We start from the raw sequence: 17,530 nt of genomic DNA on the forward strand, positions 1-17,530 counted from the left end.
TTTTATTCACCATCTATTGCAACTGCAAATACATGTTGAAAGAATAATAAATGGTGCTAATAGATTGTCTCTAAGGAGGTTCTTTCCTGTCTTGAACATTCTGAATCTATGACTCTGGTGGAGCCTTTGAAAAACAAACGGGCCTGAGTGTGCATTTCATTTAGGGGAGTACGTCACCGTGCATCAGGCCTACTCAAGGCTTAAAAACACCTGTGTCAAGACACAAAACCTGGAAGCCTTGTGCACTGTCAGGAAAGGGGTGCAGCTGCTATGCAAAACAGCAATGCAATTCTCAAAAAATTAAAAACAGAATGATCTCAGAGTCCAGCAAGTCCATTTGTAGGTCCATACCCCAAAGAGCTGACAGCACAGTCTCAGAGATGTTTGCAACCCCACGTTCACAGCAGGATTATACCCAACAGCCAATAGGAAGAAGTGATCCGAGTATCCATCAACAGATGAATAAAGGCAATATGGTCTATCCATGCAATGGAATGCGATGCAGCCTTAAAAAACAACACACCACAACATGTACCAACCTCAAGGACCTGATGCAAAGTGAAATAAGCTGGTCCCCAAAGGACAAATATCATGTGGTTCCAATTTTATGAGGTATCTAGCTCCAAGAATCAAATTCAAAAAGTTAGAAAGTGATATGGGGGCTGCTAGGGCCTGGGGGTGGTGAAAATAGGCACTTGGCTTTTAAGGGGTAGAGCTTTAACTGTGCAAGATGAAGAGACTTCTAAGATTGGTTGTGTTAACAATGGAAGAATTTAACATTACCAAACTGTATACTTTAAAAAGGGAAGAGCATTAAATTTCACCACAATTTTTAAAAATCCTAAGTCTAATCTACAGCTCACTCCAGATATTCCTCAGGATCTGAAATCCCAGCACAACCAAACAGTCCCCTGGGGTTGTCTGTCTCAGGTGAAGGCCGCCAGGGGTCTCAAATGCACAGTGTAATCTATGGACACAGCAGCACTTAGCTGCAGAGCCTGTTATGGAAGGAAGCTTCTGGAAGGTCAGCCCAAGGGCTCTTGGGCAGAAGGCAAGCTTTAACGGAAGACAAAATGCTGAGGACACAGCTGATCCTCTTCCTTCCTGCACCCCACCCACCCAAGGGTGCAGCACTTCCCTCCCCAGCATATGCTGGCCATGCCACCCAGAGAGGTAGCACCCAGGAACTAGCACACCAGTGCTCAGGCGTAGGGGAGCTAACGAAAACCAGTCAGCTGTGTGTGTGAGAGACAATGGGCAGCAAGGCCAGTGGCTCTAGACACTGCCCTTGGCGTTGGCAGAGCAGCAGGGCCTGCAGCCGCATGAGCTGGGCGGGGTGCTGGGCCCTCAAAGCATGTCTCCAAGCCAGGCGTGGCTCTGCCAGCTTCTACAAGACCAGCTTCCACGCCCTTGACAGACACCACGCCTCTGAAGCCTGCCCATGACGAGTCTATCATCCATTGAGAAAAGGATTTTACAAAGCAACCCCGTCGCCAGCTGTCTTGCTCATTCCTCTACTCATAATTGTATCCGGTGATGCGCCTGTGTGTCTGTCTCCCGTGAGAGCTGGGAGAGAACCAGGAAGGAAGGGCAGCACACTGCTCACCGCTGGCACCTTGGATCCCAGGACGCAGCTCGCTAAAACACCCACTCGATAAACCACACGAAAATCTCAAGACCAGGTATGTGTCGCCCACAGGCACCACAAAGCAGGACCTTCAGCCCTCCCACACTCCGGCTGCCTGCTGCGGATCTGTGTCACCCCGGCAGAGCACACCGGGAACCATCTGGGGCCTGGCACACAGGGAAATGGCTGAGGATGTGACCACCATCAAACCTGCACCCCAGAGTTCAGGGAGTGCTAGAGGCCTAACCAGGGGTCCAGATGTTTCCAAAGCCAGATTTCCTACAGTCACTACCATCATGTTATGTGCATGACACAGGCTGGCGTAGGGAGCGTCAGGGACAGTTGCGGCTCACAGGGACAGGCATTCTTTCTTCACATGCTTTCTACCTTTCACACCAGACAAAGGTGACAACGTATCAGAAACACCAGCAGGAGCACCCGGGAGACAGCATTCAGCCTCTGACCCACCTGCTAAATTTAAGCTAGACGACGTGTACAAATGACTCCATATGATTTAGGGAGAGTCATTTTTAGGTTTTCCTGGATGCTAGAGTGAATGTCAGGAACCTTCCACTGTGGGTAGGATCTCAGGTTGTCAAAAACTCTCTCCTGGAAAGTAATTTAAAACAAAGCCACCTAACAGCAGGGTTCCCAAAGAGAAAGAGACAGGAACCAGAAGCAGAAGTCTCAGCGGTAAAATGGTAGGCTCCTTCTGCCCCCAAAGACCCACCTACCACCTACATGTCAGGGTGCTGCTGGAGGCTGGAGGTGATGGCCTAGGGGAGCCCTGGCCCGGGGGTGCTCAGAGTCTAGCTGGGGAAGAAAAAGGAAACCAAATTCATACAAAGAAAAAACTTCAAGCTCTGAATGGCATGAGGCAAAAGCAAAGGTGCAGGGGACCTACTTTAGACCTGGAGGTCCTGGAAGGGACATCAAAGTGGACACCTAGGCTGGGCAGGCCACGAAGCACAGGAGAAAGAAAAGGGCTTGGGGCAGGAGGCAGCAGGTGGGGTGAGGACCAGCCCTGAGAGGCCCCTGGGTACAGCACAAGGACATGGAGCCTTTCTGGCATCACAAGAGGACTCATTTCACCCCGACACTGTGCTTATTTGGCTCTGACCTTGGCCTTGAATTTAGGAACAAAGGGAAGAAATGAGGTGAATGAAGCAGGAGACGGTTTCTTGCTGGGAAACCCCCAGGGAGGGCACACCCCCATGTGGGGAGACCTGCCAGGAACCTCTGCAGCTCCTCCACCCTGCTGCTCCCCCCAAATGCCCGGCCAACCCATCTGTGTCCGTGTCTGTGCTGCTGGCAGCGCCAGATGACCTTTGGCCATGCCGGCTGACCCCTCAATGACTCAGCTTCCTGGTGGTGAACTTGTGAAAGGTCCCAGCAGGAAGGACTCAGAGAGCTATAAACAGGGCTTTCCAGAAGCATCTGCCACATTCTCCCCTGGGTTCCAGGTCAGGGCTGTGGCCTCAATATTCAGCATTTCTGAAATTGCCTGAATGAAAGGTCTGAAGTCTTAAAAGTGTTGGTGGCGGTGGTTTCAAGTAGAATAAACTATCATTTCTAGGCAGGCAACTTGGAATTCAGGGACAAGCAGGGCCCCAAATGGGACACGGGCAGCTGGCTCCTCTCCCCACGTCTTGATCCCCCACAGAATCCACACAGATGTCTCCTTGGCTTCCTCTTCAATGCAGAAGTGCTTCTGTCTGTGAGTCCATACTTCATCCCCCAAGTTCAGACAGCACCCCAAAGGAATAAGGAGTAGAAATTTTACAACAGGAAACTTCCCAGGACACCACTGAGTTTGACTCAATCTTGCCATTTCACAGATGTGGACAATGAAGCTCAGGTAAGCCACCTGCTCTTCCCAGGGCCACTCAGTGGACGGGCCCTGATTATCTCAATCCAATCACAATGTTCCCTAAAAAGCAAGGATCTGCGTGTGTATACAGAAAGGCCCACGCAGCCCACCTCCCCTCCTTTCCTTCCCTATCTCCAGGGCCAGGCACAACCCAGCGCCGGCCAGCTCAGGGTGGAAAGAGGCTCCCGGTGCGCTCTGGTCCCTTCAACTCTGGCTGCTCCAAGAGATCAAAAATCAGCTTCCAATTTGAAGCAGCTTCTGCTGAAAGCCCAGCTTTCAGGGACTGAGAGAGAATTCCAGAAACTTTCTCATGAATGGATCATCAGAAAACACAAAGATCCTTGAAAGGAAGCTCAAAACAGGAATGCTTACTCAAGGCCAGGCAAAGTGTCATCGTCACCTCTCAGCAGTCAGAGAGGGAATGAGCTAGCTCCAATGGTGAATGGAACCTGCCGCCCCTACAGCTGTGGCGATGTGTACCCCACAGTGACAAATGGCACCTTCACTTCTCTACCCGTTTCAGACTTTAGATTTGGGTGGAAGAAAAGAAGGAGCGAGGAGTCATTCCAACTTGCAAATGTGTTTTTTATTGTTATCACATCACAGCTACAATAAAAACTCAGATGTTCCTGATGCTCTGAGAGCCAGCTATAAATCTTCAATTATTTCAGAGAAGTGAGCTGAACACTCCCCCTTCCTGGGTACATGAAGACTCAGGTGTGGCCCGAGAAGTCAAGGTTCACGAGAAAAAAATTTTGCTGTTGTAATAATACTTTCACCCCCTAAACATCTGGGAGTAAACCTCTGTGGAAGCTCAGAGTTTGCTGCAGCAAATGTTTCATGGCTCTACCAGAAACAGGCCTGGGCTCCATTCAAAAGGGTGTAGGCACACAGTTCATGCAGAAAAGAACATTTTGAGTACAGTCCCATTAAAAGAGAGCTCCCCAGCCTCACCCACACTCTAGGCTTTGACCCTTTCCAGACTCTTCTCCTTCTCCAGGGCATTTTCTTTAGCTGCACGTCCGCCAGGCCCAGTCTTCACTTTCTCCTGCCAAACACTGCCAGCCCCTAGAGAAGGCCCCAGCCTGCCCTCCTTCAGAGCTCCCAGGGAACAGACTGCAGAACAGAGGCGTCCTGTCCTATTCCTGGGGACTCCATGAAGACAGACATGCAGAAGTAGTGTCAGGGTCGGCAGGCTGTGCCTGTGTCCCTGGACTGGCCTCTTGGAGGAACGGGACTGGGTCTCTAGAAGCCGTTAGGTGCGGGAGCTTCTGTCTGATAGTGGCCATGTAGAGACAAGGGCAAAGTCCTCACACCCTGGTCTTCACAGAAGCCTCCACACTCTGAGAAGAAGGCTGAAAGCAGATAGAGAGGACAGGAGGATTTGTCCAGCTATACCACTAGCGTCCAAAAATGACAAAGAACCCACATACACTGAGCTCATGGTTCCAGATCAGTCTCTGTCCTTTGAAAGACACAGCTGTCACCTACACTGTCTCTCTCAAGTGTCTTTTCACCCTACAAGGTGTGACCTGGCTGGTAAAGGCCACTCGGGCAAACCCTAAACCACCATGCATCACATGACCGTGTTTAATTTTTAGCCGCTTATCCAAACGCGGCTGTAGCTGACATTTGTCACTCCTGCTACCCATTAAATATGAACCATTATGTGCAGAAGAGCTCGGTGTGACAGCCTGTCCTCCTTCCCTTCTTTGTCTCGGCCCTCCTCAGCTCTCAGTCTCTGAGGGGACTGGCTTCCTTGCGAGCCACCAGGCAGTCCTGAACGGCGGTTCGCGACAAGGAAGAAAAGAAACCCCAAGCCACAAGAGCTTTCTCAGGTGGCACCCGCAAAGCAGAGTGCCAGGGGTGCAGGCATCCCAAAGATGGTCAGGTGTCTCAGGACCCACTGTGACACTCGCAGAGAAGTCTAGACACAGACACTGAGACATTACTGTACTTGTCAGGCCTTTCTGACCCCTCCCCACAAGCATCAGGATGGTGTGTCACCCTGAGAGGAATGATTCACTGACACATCTGTCCTCCCTGCCGGGGGATCCACGTGGTCATAACCCCCCAGCCCCGACTTTGTGATTAGCATGGTCATCTGGTGATGGCCAGGGGAACAAGTTCCATCTCCACAAATGCCTTTCCACTCCTCTGAGGCAGGGGCATTGCCGAGACTCTGCGCGGCAGCACGGGCAAGCCAACAGCTAGACAACCAGAAGGACAGTGACTAAGGGAAGCAGCTCGGGACCTTCAGCTGGAAACACCCTCCACCCCCCCACGTGCAGGGCTCGGGCAGCATCTCTCGTTTGCAAAGTCTCCGACTCTGTGGAGCTGGTCATCTGGCCACCCAGCAACTTTAATCCAGGCTCCTGACAGTCTGGGGACACCCACAATCCTCACTCCTGGGCTGGGGCAGAGAACAGGGAAGTGGGCACCCCGCACCCAGGATGCAGCGGGAGTCAGAGGCTCACCCTCCACCCAGTCAGCCAAGCTCCCACCCTCTACCTTACACTCCCAGCACCCGGCCCCAGGAAGGTAGGGCACCTGCAAAACCTTCAACCTGGTCACGGGGGAAGAGGAGGGCCAGGTGAGTGGGAGGGGGGTGGGGGACACAAAGGCACCTACATCCCCACAGAGAAGCCCGCAAGGGAAACAAACAAGAGCGCAGCAAGGAAAGAGCCCAGGCACCCACAACACGCCCAGACGCTTCAGGGCAGAGGCTCAAGTCACCTTTGTGCTCCAGGGACCCTCCCCACAATGACATCCCCAGACTCATCTGCATAGCCCTCAAAGGGATAGAGATTCTCACAAAAAATGAGTGAACCTGTAGGCTGGGGTTGTGGCTCAGTGAGCGCTCACGTAGCCTGTGTGAGGCCCTGAGTTCAATTCTCAGCACCACATAAACGTAAATAAATAAAGGTATTGTGTCTATTTACAACTGAAAAAAATATTTAAAAAAAAAAAAAGAGTGAATACGTAAAACAATGATCCCAGAAGCTCTGCCCCAGCCCCAGGGCACACTTCTGCCCTTCGGTCCCTGGCTTCCTCCTCCCCAGCACTCTTGGGTTGAGGAACCTCCTCTCCTGGTCCCCAGCTGAAAAGGCGGTGACGGGACAGAGGAGATGGGAGACCCTGGGTAAGGAGAGGAGATGGGAGACCCTGGGTAAGGAGAGGAGATGGGAGACCCTGGGTAAGGTAGCTGGCGATATTCTTCCCCAAGATGCAGTAAGTGTACTTGAAAGGCAGGTGGGGGACAGTGTTACTCTTCCTGATTTCTGATGAGAATCTGCAGCCCTACGCTGCCGTGTTCTTCCCAGTAGGCCACCTTCATGCTGTCATCTGGATAGGAATCCGCAGACAGCCCCGAGTTCAAATCTCCACATTCAGTGCATCTTCAGCTCCCTGCTGTAATAAGAAGGGACCAAGGAAAAGCAATGTGTCCCCTAGAGAGAAGCCAGAGCCGAAAACATTCGGCAGCAACAACCATTCGTCATGGTCCCCTTGTCCTCCTTACTGGAGGATGTGACTGAAAAACTCCTAACCACACATCAGAGCCCTGCTGATGCTTTCAGGATGCCATGATTTCCTGCTAGAGCTCCCTCCCAGAATGCAGCTAGGCCCACCGGCAAGCCCAGCCCTTACCACTCATCCCCAGGCCCAGCTTGAGGTCCGCCGGTCACTTAATCTGCCCGAACCCTGCACCTGCTCGCACCCACAGATGCCCTTCCTCACACCTCCACTCCAGCCACTGTGCTGCAGCAGGCCTGCGACCCGGGTGTGTCACTTTCCTGAAGCTCAGTTTCCTCATCTATGAAATAAGAAATAGCCCAAGCTTTTTCCTGTCTTCCAGGGAGAGCTTAGGGGATCAAATGACAGAGTGGAGATTAAAATGTTCCAAAAATACTGTGCCATGCAATCTCAGCAGCAATAGACAACGCACCCAGGCAGTCCGGGAATGACACTTTGGGAAATGACAGCAGGAGCTGATATTAACTAAGCATTTGCATGTTCCTGGAACTGCTGTCAACACTGGCCGCACCATCTCAACGAGTTCTCCCAACAACACTCTGGGTATGAGTACCATTATCCCCATTTTACAGATGAGAGAGAGAAGGCACAAGAAGGTTCCAGCAAGTTGACCCCAACCCCAACCCCAGCAGTCTGGCCCTAGAGCCTGTGCTGTGAGCCTGAATAGCTCCGTTTGTTAAACACGTTGCCTCTGATACAACGTGTCATTCGTTTAGTGTGTTAAGATTTACAAAAGCCATTTGCGAACATGATCTTACCTAAGTTTCCCAACAGCCCTGTCACAAAAGTAAAGCAGAGTCAATTCATGTAGTTTCACGAGGAGAAAACCAGCCTGAGAAATGATTGGCCCAAGATTTCCAAGCCGGCTAGTGGCAGGACCAGGACTTAACGACATAGGGCCTGCCCCCTGGTGTGGTGAGAAGCCTCAACTCCAGCACAAGCCTGACAGGCACACAGCCCTTCCATCCCCTGAGCACAGCAGCATCTCAAATGGACCCTCCTGGTCCTGCCAGGGGGCCACAGCCGTCCAGCCCAGCAAGCCACAGGGGCTGGCCTTCCACCAGCAGCAGGCTCCCCAGGCTCCCCAGGCTGCACAGCCAGCCTCCAGTCCCCGTCCTCCGGTCCCCGGTTTCAGTCTCTGCTGTCTTTGTGGGATGGATCCAGAGGCTCAGAGGATGCAGAGGAAGTCCTCTCAGTGACACAGGCTCAGGCCCTGGGCTCGACCCTCAGGGGCCAGACATTTCCTAAGCCTGTTATGCAACTTGCTTCAACCAGGCCACGGCTGGGGTTTCTCCTTATTTCAACATGTTCTGTTTTCTCTACAGAGAAGAGCATGAATGTGAAACCGCAACACCTCTTAGTGACCAGACAACGACCCTCCTGGCCTGTCTGGGGTTACAAGCAAGGTGGGGGACATCTTCTAAGGCCCCCATGTGAGCCAACCTGAGCTCCCAGAAGGACCAACAACCTCAGGAGGAAGAAGACGGGGTGCACTGGTGAGGATCACTGACTCCTCCGGCAGAAGGAGCCCCACACTCCAAGAGGCACGGTGCCACGACTCCAGGAGCTGTCTTTCTAGCCCAGATGAAGCCCAGCAGCCCCCCCCCTTCTGCCGTCTCACTTTCCATGGTTTCTTACCTGCAGTCAGACGTGGTCTGAAAATGCTAAATGGAAAATGCCAGAAATCATTCATGAATTTTACGTAACTTACTACAGCCCATTGTTACGACTGTTCTCTTTATTATGAGTTGCTAACCTCCTGCTGCACCTGAGGTGTACGTTAAGTGCCATCATAAGCGTGATGTACACGACAAAGCGCAGTGTGTGCAGGGTTCCTTAACGTTTGGGCTTTCAGGCACCTGCAGAGTGTTCTGGAATGTGCTGCCTGAGCATCAGAGGGCACCACTGTGCAGATCCACTCAGGCAGTTCTCTCAATTCTCTCTCCTAGGGGAGCCAGCCCTGCGGCCTGAGCTCAGGGTCTAATTTTAGGGAGCATGCTTGCTTTGGAAATGTGGGCCAGGAACTCTTATTTTTGTAGCTCAGTGACTAGCACAGGGCCTGGCAAAGAGGGGACTAAATAAATGAGGAATGAAATGAGTGGCTGAATCAAGACATGGTTTCATCTCGGGTAGCTGCTGCTTTCCGGGTCCTGCTGGAGAAAAAAAGAAAGACAAATCAAAGAGCAGAGGTGGTCTTTTTTGTGGCCAAAATACATTATAGACTAAAAAGAATTCAAAATAACAAGAAAAAAAGACAAAATAAAAACTAGCCCTTGGTCTGTTTGGTTTGGTTTAGTCTGCTGGTGTCTTGCGTCTCACTAAAACAGCCCCGTCTTCGCTCACTCAACCCGAGTGCCAGACACCAGTGGAGGATGAACTGCAGAAGGAACTGCAGCGGTGTATACTCCCCGTGCACTTTCTGAGCACCTACTGTTTGCTGGGTACTCCTCCACCTGGAGAGGACATGCTGGTCATGTAAAGCAGTGGAAGATTATCGGGTGGAGAAAGCACCAGCTATGAGCCGCGGAGACCAGAAAGGCAGGCTCTGCTCCCCACGGAGGATGAGCTGGGTCTCTCAGGCCAAAGAGCTGACCTTAGCTCTAGAGAAGGATCGAAGTCTGATCATCAACACCGTGACCTCACACCTGCACACAGAGCTTTCTACAGTGGCAGTGGTGCACACTGCAAACCTGGGCGGTGTGGTCTAACTAGATGCAGTACACAGACCTGTACAGAAGGCCGGGCTGTCACTCCCATCAATTCAGACGGGGAAACTACTGCCCACCAGGAAGCTGGAGGGCTCTGAGACTACAGTGAGCAGGACCAGCTATGAATGATCTGCAGAATGAACTGCAGTGGTGTATACTCCCCCTGCACCTACTGAGCACCTACTATTCGCTGGGTACTTTCTCTGGCAATGGGTATACAGAGAATAAAAGAGCAAAAGACCTCTGCCTGCTTGATGATTACATTCTAAGGAGGAGAAAGAGTCCATAAGCAATATAAATAATATAAATAAAATACAAACAGCCTAAATAAGCAGACCATAGTGCAGGCTAGAAGGGAATAAATGCTACAGAGAAAAACAAGGCAGAGCAGACAAGGAAAGTGCAGTGGGGGGGGGGGGTGCTTACTTTCAATCTGAGTGATCAAGGAAAGCCCCCAAGGTAAAGGACAAATCTGAGTCCCCCTAACCAAGGTGGGGGGCCGGGATGAGGAAACAAATGCAAGAGGTGTTGCAGACACACAGGGACCTTCTGTGCTCTGGGGCAAGGGTAGGGAAAAGCCCCAAGTGATGCCCAGGTGCTGAGGGAGGGCACAGTCCAGGGACAGCCTGAGGGAAAGGCTGAGATGTCCATCTGGCCCTGCTCCCTCTGGAGAAGACTGTGAGGCAGCCGAGGGGACACCTAGCAGAGCCATTGGAGCTTCACTCCCCAGAGAGCATGCACCCCAGATATGGATCTGGGAGTTATCAGGACCCAGGAGGAAACTGAGACGCAGACACTCAGGGAAGACAAGAGACTAGAGGACAGAACTGTGAGGACCCAGGAGGGACAACGGGAACAAAGGAAGGGCCAGACTCACAGAGGGAAACCAGCGAAGGGAGCAGACCCTATCCAAGGTGCCCTGGGGAGGGTCAGCAGCGGTGGGCCAGGAGACGAGTGGTGGGGCTCAGCAAGATCACTAGGGGCTTCCTTGTCCTCGAGGTTTGGAGGGGGAACAGCAGAGACCGTGTGCCCATCGTCCTTTCTGGTTATTTTAAGGAGGAAGCAAAGGAACACACAAGTTTACTTACAGGAGGAAGAGCTGGAGTGGCCTCTGGACGTGGAGACCAGGTGAGAAGCTGGTGGTTTGCCGGGACAGGCTCAGACCTGTAGAAATACTTTTAAGAAACCAATGGAAGGGAGTGGCTAAGGACATTGGAACTGCATCACCCAAGAGAGGGGTAACAAGAATGACCACCACTGTCCCCACTTATTGACAACTTAGATGCCAGGCTCTACAGCAAGAGCTTTATAGATTAAATGAAATCTTTTAGTTCTTTCAACAGCCCTATGAGGCAAGTGCTGGTGTTAATGTCCCCACTTTGCAGAGAAGGAGCCTGAGCTTGCAGGGGTTAATCCTGTGTCCCATGGGTAGAGCCACAGCTCCAATTAAGGTGTGTCAGGGTGGTTTGTACACATCACCCTGCCTCTGCTGATTCACCTTAGAGGAAGGAAGGACGCCTGTTCCCTTGTGATGGGGGCAGGAGACAAGACAGCTTGGAAGGGCAATGATGGGAAGACGAATTTGCTTAGGGGCCTGGTCTCTCTGGGAAACAGGAAGGGAGACGTCCGCTGAGGCTGAAGACGGTGAGGGCTGGGAAGGCTGAGGAGCAAGATAGCCATAGGGGACAAAAGCAGCTGACCAAGCCATGTGGAAGGACAGACAGCAGAGCTCAGGGCCTCTGGCACACCAACAGAGGAAGAGTATGAGCTGTTCCTAAAGGGCTTGGCTGCCCAACTAACCGATGGGGTATTCAGGGTCAAGGTCAAGGCTAGCTGGCGTTGAAGAAGCAAAGGGCAGAGGAACTGAGGACCCAAGAGCAGCTGCAGCAAAGGACCATGGGGTCCAGACTATGAGGCATCTAAATTGAAGATCCTAGAGCTGGGAAGGTTCTGGGTTAGGACAAGACCACATGGAGGCAAAGGCCATGGATAGGGACATCATCTGGTGGTGACCAAGAGGGACCCTCAGTCTGCAGTGGAGAAGGAATCTGTTGCAGCAGTCGTCAAAGTCCCAGAGAGTGAGGGGACATAACTATGACCACCCTGTTGACAGGAGGAGGAGGAGAAGGAAGAGCAGATCCCTGGAGAGCAAGCTGGGGAGGCAGGCTGCAGGCACGGGAGGCCTCCTGGAGAGGCTGCAACCCCACGTGCTGGCCTAGGAGTGGTGCAGGCCGAACCCTCCAGCCACCTAGAGAACAGTACCCTCTTTCCCCTTCCACAGGTAGGCCCAGAGAGGTCAAGAGACTTGCCCATGGTAAAACATGGGTGGGAACTAGGGCCCAGTCCCAGGCAGCTGGCACTAGGGTCCATGCTCCTAACCATTAAGAAGAGGAGCCAGTCTCCTTTCAGGATGGGAGGTGGAAGGAACATTCTGTGACTAGGGGAGGATATTCACAAGGGAAAAAGGAAAGGAGCAACAGAGAGTGGGGTCAGCAAGAGAAAGCAAGAACCCCCATTTTGCAGATAAGGAAATTAAAACTCCGAAGAGCTAAGTGACTTCTGCCCAGCCAGGTAAGCCAAACACTGAGATGTGAAACACAGCACGGGAGGAATCTGGCTCAGTGGGAGACCTGGGGTGTGTGCAGTTCAAGGAGGAGGAAGTGACTGGACCCATCCCGCCTATGCAGTCGGCGGATCGCAGGCCAGGTGGGCAGGCTGTGGGCCAAGGAGGCCTCCTGAAGAGGATCACAAACCCTGCAGCTGGCACTGACGCACATTAGAACAAAAACGAAAAAATTCTCCAAGAAGGAACTGAGTGTTATGGGAGCTAGGAAAACAGCCAGAAAGTTCTGGGTTCCAGAGAGACTGCCACGGGCTGCGAGACACACAGGTAAGTTCACTGGAGAGGTCAGAGAGGACAACTGCGCCAGAAACCATAAATCAGGACCAGTGGGACTGAAGCCCAGGGATGGGTCACTGCTACAAACGGCAGATGGGACAAAAGCCCTCTTCAATGACATGGCCACAGGTAAAAAGAAAGGACCCAAATGAAAGTTAAAGAAGATTTAGGAAATGCTCCCCTCCTGGTCAGGCACGGTGGGTGGCACACATCTGTAATCCCAGCAGCAGGGGAGACTGAGGCAGGAGGATCAATCATGAGTTCGATGTCAAACTCATCAATTTAGCAAGGTCCTCAGCAACTTAACAAGATCCTGTCTCAAAATAAAAAATAATAATAGCTGGTGATATGGCTCAGTGGTTAAGTGTCCCTAGGTTCAAACCCCAGTACCAAAAAAAAAAAAAGAAATATACCCCTTCCTTCCATGCCACACAGGTCCCCAATCCCTAGGCACATTATCTATGTAGTTAAGCAGCATAGCCCATTAAATCTCTCCACTGAATGCCATTTCCTTTTCAGAAGCTGAGGCTTATGTATCAGTTAAGAGAATAAATTAAATTTAAATTAAAAAAAAAATGCTGAGGCCCCCTCCGTTGTTCACTTTAGTCTCGAACACCATCTTCCAACTGTCGTGCCCCACCCAGCCTGACCCACCCACACATCTGGGCAGAAGAAATGGACACCTGGAGGCCAAGTGGCGGCTCTGGGATGGGGTGCATATGTTGAAGATGGGCACTGCATGCACCTGGGAAGTCAGGAGAGAAGGGCTAGGTCTGAATTCAAAACTGCCTGTTTTTACTCCATGTCACCCTCCCAATTCACCTTTTAAAAAAAGCACTTTCCAGTGAAGAAGGACAGAAAAGAAAGGAGGAGAGGAATTCAGAGGAGAGAAGACAAGGGAAGGGAAAGGGAGAAATCACTATAATTTTGTTCCAGGAACTAGAGCAATTTGGGATTTCACGCCCTCTTAAAGTTGAATGGTATCGTCTGGATTGTACTTTGTTTGGAAAGCTCCGAGGTGGGTGGGAGGGGGCTCTGGCAGCTGCTGGCACCCCAGGGATTCCTACCAGTCAGCCTGCTGCACTGCAGAGGCCTCAAGCAGAGAACACACAAGTTGAGGAGGGCCCTGGCACCAGCCTCTCCCAGTGCTGCCCCAAGCTCGGCTCAGCAACCCCTGTGGACATCATGAGGTCACCGAGGAGTCCAGTGTCTCTCGGCAGCCACCAGTACCAGAGTGAACGTTGTTAGCTCAGCCGTGCTCCCTCTACACCCTGCCTGGAGGGAGGGTCATCCTAGGAGAGTTAAAGGGCAGGGCCGCCCCAGGAGCTGAGCAGAAGAGCCGTGAAAGGGTCAGGGAAGTCCCCATTTCAAATCTTTCCTGTTTCCTTTTGCCCCTGCTTTCACCAGGCAGACTCCACATGGTCCACAGCGCTGTACCTAATGTGGTTGGAATTTCCTCCTCCACCCACCTGGCATGCTCCCCACAGACTTGAGCACTCCTGACCAGGCCAGGGGTTCTCACTTCCACCCCAAATGCCACCATACCAACTGCCACTTTGGAACACCGGTTAGTGGCTCCTGGAGAACCTGCTGCTCAGTCCCAGCTGGAGAGTGAGTCACGACCACCACTGAGCAAGTGACCCACAGAGACCTTGCACTCCCTGTCTTGGTATCCCTTTGCTGCCCACTATAATCCTGGGGGCAGCCAAAGGGCCCAGCAGCCTGGCCCTTGACAAATGAATGAGTACTCATGTCCTCCACCTGGTGTGGGGACTCAAGGAGGAGAAGACACAGGAAGGGGCAGGAAAACTGCCTCAAGTCTTCTAAATAACCACAATCCAAGGCTGTTGACTGTGGGAGCAACAGAGACACTGGAGCATGAGGCTCACATGCTTCTGACCATAGCCCCCAGCCAGGAGTGCAATTCACACTGCAGCCAGGGACACACACACAGCCCAAATGGAATTTCACCAAGCAGCATTTCTTACTGCATGCCATGCCTGCTCGTATTTGTGCTCTCACCAAACTGTCTTTTTTAAAAACGCTGAGCCCACTACTGAACCACAGTTTCAAAAACATGGGTCATTAAAGTGACAATGGGAGGTGAGAGGGATCTCATGAAAAAGCAACTTTAATATCAAAACCTTAAGCATTAGTGAGGCTGCCTTTCTGCACTTAGGACAAAACAAGCAGCTCAGCAGTCTCAGGGTTCAATAGGACGAGGGCTGGGTTCCACGACCCACACTTCCAAGAACAGAAAAATGGAAGAAAGCAGGCCTACTTAACACACTCATTTAACAATGACAAGATTAAAGGGGAAGCCAGGAGCAGTAGTGCACACCTATAATCCCAGCGGCTTGGGAGGCTGAGGCAGGAGGATAGTGAGTTCAAAGCCAGCCTCAGCAATGGCAAGGTGCTAAGCAACTCATGAGACCCTGTCTCTAAATAAAATACAAAACAGGGCTGCGATGTAGCTCAGTGAGTGCCCCTAGGTTCAATCCCTAGTACCAAAAAAAAAAAAAAAAAATTAAAGGGGAAAAAAAAGCCTTTCAAAACTCAAGGAAAATTTTTCTTCCTTCCAAAATACAATTTGCACTGATTCTTTCAGTTTAATAATTTATTTTGAAATTTCAAAACATTAAAGGACAACGGGCACTCTGTATCCAGAGAAAGCAGTCATGAATCAAAGAGGCACAAATGCTGAACTTGTCCACAGCTCCCACTGTACCCATGACAAAGCTAAGGCACAGAACCATACCTAAGGCAAGAAACAGGTCGGAAGCTGGGCTGGCAGTCCAACACAGGTCTCCTGACTCGATTACTCATGGTCTTCCATCCTCCAGAATATCTAAGAGAAACGAGCTGTGTCTCCCAAGTGAAGCTTTTCCATCACTGAATCACAGATGTCCCTGCCACCTCGTGCTGGTCTGGTTAGACCCTGGCACTCAGCTGCCACCCTGCCTAAGATCATGCCACTTTTGCTTGTGCCACTTACTTCTCTGTGCCTTTTGTCTCTGCAAAAAAAAACTAATGAATAAAAGAATTCTTTCTACCCTTCCCAAGAAAGTTGCAGGGGAAAACAAGAGACTCTTTACAACCAACCCTGTGTGCTCAGGAACGGCAGAGCCCCCAGAGTCACTATCTGGAGTCAAAGTCAGAAAGCCATAATGAGAAGATTTTATCACCTCACTAGCCGGAGACCTTACTTTATGACAAGCCCTATACAGCAAGAGACAGTGACGAGTCTCTGACAGAACAGCACCTACCACACATACCATGCTAAGCCATCCACCAGTGAAACTGCTGGGAAAGCAGCGCCAGGAACACAGGCAAGGTCTGAATCAAAACACTAAGGTCTCCAGGCAGAAGAAGGAGCAGGGAGAACCAAACCCAGACCACATAACTCAAACAGAGACAGATGCCTCCAGTGTCAAATGGAGCTCAAGCGCATGACTATTTCTAACCCTCAAAATATGCTAAAATGAAGCTCTGAACTGACTCAAGGCAAAAGAGATCACGGGCCAAAAAAGGTGGCAGGATTCCTTTGACAGAGCTTTTGTCTCCAAGACACCAGTGGGTCTGGAGCCTGCTCAGATTACATCTCCTGGCTCCTAATTTTCCCCAGACTCTGCCCAAGGTACTTGAAACTACAGTTTCAAATACTGGAAGTTTTACTTCATTTGAGGGGTTCTTTCCACACCGGTGCCAGCTGGCATCTATCCTAAATCTTTCCTGGAAGATCTTGGTAAATTTAACAGACAAGGTCTTCCCCCATCCCCTTGGTAACAGTGGCAGGAAAAGTCGTCCCTCCAATTCCCCACTGGGACACTGGAGGGACAGAAGGGTTGATGACTCAGACCACTCAGTGCACTGGATGTAGGCCTCTTACTTACTATGAGTGCAGGACCAGCCACTGACTGCCACCTTTGAGAAAACCCTGAGTTAGACCTCTGGTCTTCAAACTTGCTCCTGTAGGGCCAGCATCCACTACAGGGCACAGGTGCTGGTGAGAGCGCTCTGCCTTGAAAGATACCTGACCACTTGAGAAGGTCCCAAGTTCCCCAAAGCACACTGGAGCTGCAACCAGAGGACTCGGTGGCTGTGAGTCAGGGAAAGCTAACCAGTTCTTCTCTCTGTGCCTGCATTGCTTCATCTGTTAACTTCCAAAATTGCTTTACACATGAGATGAGCTATGCCTCTAAAAGTGCAATGTGTAAGAGTCAGCACTAGTATTACTCACTGTACCTCTCTCCTGGCCATTCAGTTACCTGGACAGACAGCTCTCAGGATAACAGGCAAATCCCACCTGTTGAAGTTGCCTTCTTACAAATAAATGCATATAAAACCACCGGGGGAAGTGACCAGGTCAAACTCGGCGCCCATGACACAATCCACAGTACAGGATGTATAGAACAAGTTCTTCCCCCACTCCTCATCTGCCCACCTGCCAGCAAGCAAAAGAAGGCAAATGTCAACTGCAGGTCTCATTGCCTCCCAGTTGCTCAACTGCCAGAACTCTGGGGAAGAGGCACAGGGGGATCACACAGGGCGTCAATGAACCAGTACCCTCCCGCAAAGAGCTGCCACGAACCAACCAAGAGAACCCCTGCCACCCGCTGGTCCCCCAAACCAGCTGGGGCGCAACAGGCACACTCTGGGGCCAGCGGGCGCGCGACCCGACTGGGGCCACGTTTCTTCTGCTACCGTGGTTGTGGTTAAAGCTTCCCATCGTGAGCTCTTAGGATCAGAAACCGCGCACGTGAGGGCAGGCTCAGCCACCGCGCACCGCAGGCGTGGTAAGACAGTGCAGGGCTGCAGCACCCGCCTCCCTGGAGCCCCATCGCCGCCACCACCCAGGCCAGCGGCACTCGCCACTTGTCCTACCCGGCCTC

General features: G+C 51.6%; 1 protein-coding gene across 1 annotated transcript in view; it reads right to left on the reverse strand.

The window, feature by feature from the left end:
- Slc25a37 (solute carrier family 25 member 37) overlaps positions 1-17,530 on the reverse strand; it is a 39,124-nt gene that overhangs the window by 20,865 nt on the left and 729 nt on the right. The gene's annotated exons all lie outside the window — the stretch shown is intronic.

This window comes from Marmota marmota, unplaced genomic scaffold (genome assembly GCF_001458135.2).
Source record: "Marmota marmota marmota unplaced genomic scaffold, marMar, whole genome shotgun sequence".
NCBI classification, from domain to species: domain Eukaryota; kingdom Metazoa; phylum Chordata; class Mammalia; order Rodentia; family Sciuridae; genus Marmota; species Marmota marmota.